Source organism: Schistocerca cancellata, chromosome 2, assembly GCF_023864275.1.
Source record: "Schistocerca cancellata isolate TAMUIC-IGC-003103 chromosome 2, iqSchCanc2.1, whole genome shotgun sequence".
Lineage (NCBI taxonomy): Eukaryota > Metazoa > Arthropoda > Insecta > Orthoptera > Acrididae > Schistocerca > Schistocerca cancellata.
The window spans coordinates 43,277,941-43,282,168 of NC_064627.1; positions in this window are offsets into that span (position 1 = coordinate 43,277,941).

Here is a 4,228-nt window from a genome sequence, read left to right on the forward strand (position 1 = left end):
AATCTAAATATATGGAATCTTCCAGTTGTCCTTCATCCATGGTTCTCAGTATATCATGTGAGAAAAGGGCAAGCTGAGTTTCGAACGAGTGATGCCTTCTGATTCGTGGACACAAGCTTCCCAATCTCAAGAAAGTTTATTATATTCGAACTGAAAATATGTCCATGGATTCTGCAGCAAATAGAAGTTAGAAATGTTGGTCTGCAATTTTACGGGTCCATTCTTTCACCTTTCTTATGCACTGCAGTCACCTGCGCTTAATTTCCAGTCGCTTGGGACTTCGCGCTGGGCGAGAGATTCGCGATAAATGCAAGCTAGGTAGGGGGCCAATGCCGTAAAATCGAGCTGGGATTCCATCCAGACCTGGTGATTTATATGCTTTCAAATCTTTCAATTGTTTCTCTACTCCAGGTACGTATATTACTATGTCGTCCATACCGGAGTCTGTCCGATGGTCAGCTGACGGTATGTCTGTATGTATCTCCTGTGTGAACGATTTCTTGAACGATAAATTTAAAACTTCAGCTTTCGTTTTGCTATCTTCAACTACCACGCCACTCTGGTCACCAGGGGCCTGAAAGGAAACCTTAAAACCGCTTAGCAGTTTTGCTTAAGACCAGAATTTCCTCGGGTTCTCTGCCAGCTTTTGCCAAGGTGTGACGGCCGCAGTTGTTGTATGCTTCGCGTATAGATGTTTTCACAGACCCTCGAAACTCTACCAACATTCGCTTGTCATTCGTGTGTTCCCTTTTGAACCGAGAGTGCAACAACCTCTGCTTCCTCAGCATCCGTCGAATTTCGTTATTAAACCATGGTAGGTCTTTTCCATTCTTTATCCACTTTCTAGGCAAGTAACTCTCCAGACCACTTTGCCCATAATTCCTCTACATCCATCTTACTGGATCTAAGTGATGCCAGTTCAATTTCTACGTGAGATTCTAATAACTTATCTGCACTATCTATTAGAAACACTCGCCTAGTCTTCTTGACTGATTTAGTCGCCGTAGGCTATAACGACATCGTGATCGCCAATCCCCGTTTCTATACTGACATTGTCGATGACGTCCGGCCTATTTGTACCTACAAGACCTACGATGTTTCCACTCTGTGTGGCCTGCCAAGTTAGCTGCTCAAGACAATTTTATGAAACGTGTTCAAAAGTATTTCTCATGTTCAAACAAATTTCGGGCTTGCAGCCGGTCGTCGTTCAATACTTCGCACAATATTTCAACTGGGCACCTGCCAGTCATATCTTCAGGTGAGCCGTCGCAGACGGCAGAAGATGACTGGCAGGTGCCCAGTTGAACGAGGACCGGCTGCAAGCCCGAAATTTGTTTAAACAGTCAATTCGCCGGGAAAGTTTTAAAATTCACAGTATTTCTCATGACTGCATGTTTGTTCTCCCCCCCCCCTCCCCCAATAAATCCATAGAGATCCCAATCTATACTCGGTAGGTTAAAGTAGCCTTCAACTGATATTGCATGATCTGGGTATTTACTCGCTATTGACAGTGTGCTTTCTTTGAATGTCTCTAGAACTGTCACAGGTCAATCGGATGGCCGGTAAAAAATCCAACAATTAACTTGGTTTCATCTACACCTCTTATACGTGACCAGATGACTTCATTGTCACGCTCAAGGTCGCTCTCAACAGAGACAATACTTTTGTCAACTGCAATGAACACTCCCGCCTCACATGGCCTCTAATCTGCTTTTCCGATATACGTTCCACTACTCGTTAATAGCTCAGAGGTTTCCACTTCGGATTTCAGTCGGCTCTAGGTCAAAAGAATAATTTGAGAGCGAGAACTTTTCTGGAGGGCCGCAAATTCTGGAAAATTATTACAGATATTTCGACAGTTTACTGATACAAGATTCTTCATCTCCCAGTACCTACTGCAACCTACATCCTTCTGAATCTGCTTAGTGTATTAATCTCTTGCTCTCCCTCTACGATTTTTACCCTCCACGCTGCCCTCCAGTACTAAATTGGTGATCCCTCGATGTCTCAGAACATGTCCTACCAACCGATCCCTTCTTCTAGTCAAGTTGCGCCACAAGCACCTCTTCTCCCCAATTCTATTCAATACCTCCTCATTAGTTATGTGATCTACCCATCTAATCTTCGAAGTTCTTCTGTAGCACCATATTTCGAAAGCTTCCATTCTCTTCTTGTCCAAACTATTTATCCTCCATGTTTCACTTCCATACATGGCTACACTCCATACAAATACCTTCAGAAACGACTTCTTGATACTTAAATCTATACTCGATGTTAACAAATTTCTCTTCTTCCTTGCCATTGGTAGTCTACATTTTATATCCTCTCTACTTCGACCATCATCAGTTATTTTGCTCCCCCAGCTTCATAGTGCACGTGAAATCCGTGAATACAGGGGAGGATGGACCTCTTCTCCTTGCTACTGCAACGGACCACGCCGAGAAACGAGATCCGTTCCATCTCGCACTGGTGGCGAAGATGGCAGTCACGATGGAGAACATGAAGTCGAGCCGAGGATCGTCTCAGTGCTTCTGATGTCAGCATGTTGGGCATGTGGCAAGCTACTGCTTGATGCACAATGTCTTTGTCAAGTGCGCTGGCGACCTTCGGACCCAGCGATGTCCACTCTCCAGAGAAGAGGAACAAAGTGTCTGAACTGTGGTGGGAAACACGTGCCGAGTATCATAGCAGGTCCTTTGTCAGTTTCAGTGTGGGTTCAGGAGGTATGACGCCAATGTCGATAGGACCCGGCTGAAGCCAGCTGTACAACAGGCTGTCCTACGAAAGAAGCACTCAACTGAAGTCTTTTTGGACCTTTAGAAGGTCTATAATACAACCTGGAAGCGTAATATCTTCGGGTAACTACATGTATGCGGCTTTTAGGAGCATCTTCTTGTTGTTCTACATTTCTTCACCTTCCCACATTATTTTAGGTATCGAGTTAATGATATTTTTTCCTTTCGCTTTGTTGAAAGAAAACGTTGTCCCTCAAGGTAAAGTATGAAGTGCGATCTTATTGTTAATAGCTATATATAGTGTTACGTCCACAGTGAAGAGAGTAGGTAACTGCTCGTTATCTGTGTGTACCTTTTCAGTTTTAGTTCATCGCCCAGTCTTGTAACAAGTACACAACAGCTGCAGATGACTATTTCGAGACTGGATGAATATACACGAAAAACCGGTTTTAAGTTTTCATCAAAAAAATCTGTGTGTGTTGGTTGTAACGATCCTCGTCGTGCTTTTGTGGATGCACAGTATCTGGGTCTGCTAGGCTATATACATTAAAGCACTGGATTCAGTCCACCAAGAGGGCATTTACCATGGCAACGTCAAGCTTAGAATGAGCTCCACTGTCGGCCTGTATGTTGAAGCTGGTGATCGACAATTTCCAATCAAAAGGCAGCTACTCGTGATGCAACAAACGAGCAAACGTACTCTGTGCCCCAGTTGCCTGCATACCATACTGTTGCTCGCCCACCCATACAACGACTTTTCAATAGTAGTCCTGTAATTTGGGATTCAAGAAATACTGAGCACAGCAATAAGATCGAGAAACGTAATGCTTGAGAAAAGGTGTGTAGTAAATTTGTTCTGGACCTCGAAAATCCAATACTTTCGTTGACGTCTGTATTTTCTTTTCCAATCACGAAGCGAAAAAGAATACATTTCGTAAGTAGATCGCACAAGAACGTAGACAGCACTCATCGAGAACTTAAGCCACGCGGTTCAGTCGAGTGCCCCGTGGTTCAGACACGCAGTAGTCGTGTATCTCAGTGATTGAACCAAGCAGCTGAATCGCCACGACGAAGTCGCTAATGTGAAAGCACCCTTAAAGACTCTGATGTTAAGTTTCCCTGTAGTTTTTTTCAGAAATGGATACCAGGAATTTCTTTGGATAAAGTTTCTGGTACACAGAAAAGTAAGCTCCACGTCTCATTGAAAGTTCCAGGTTCAGTACCTTCGAAAGTGTGTCCCACAACAACTAGTTTATTCTCAACACAGACCTCTAACTTCACAGTCACTATGTTTACATGCGACACAGTTCCGAAAGGCAAAAACGGAATTTCGGAAACCATTTTTCGCTGTCGTGCTTACATGTTACAGTCTGCAGCGGATTTGCTAGCCAGTTAAATATGGCGTTGTTCCACATTCTGATTTGTCAGCATAATCGCAAAATCTCTTCGCGCGAATACTAGACGTAGAAACGTTCATGCTCAGTATAATATTT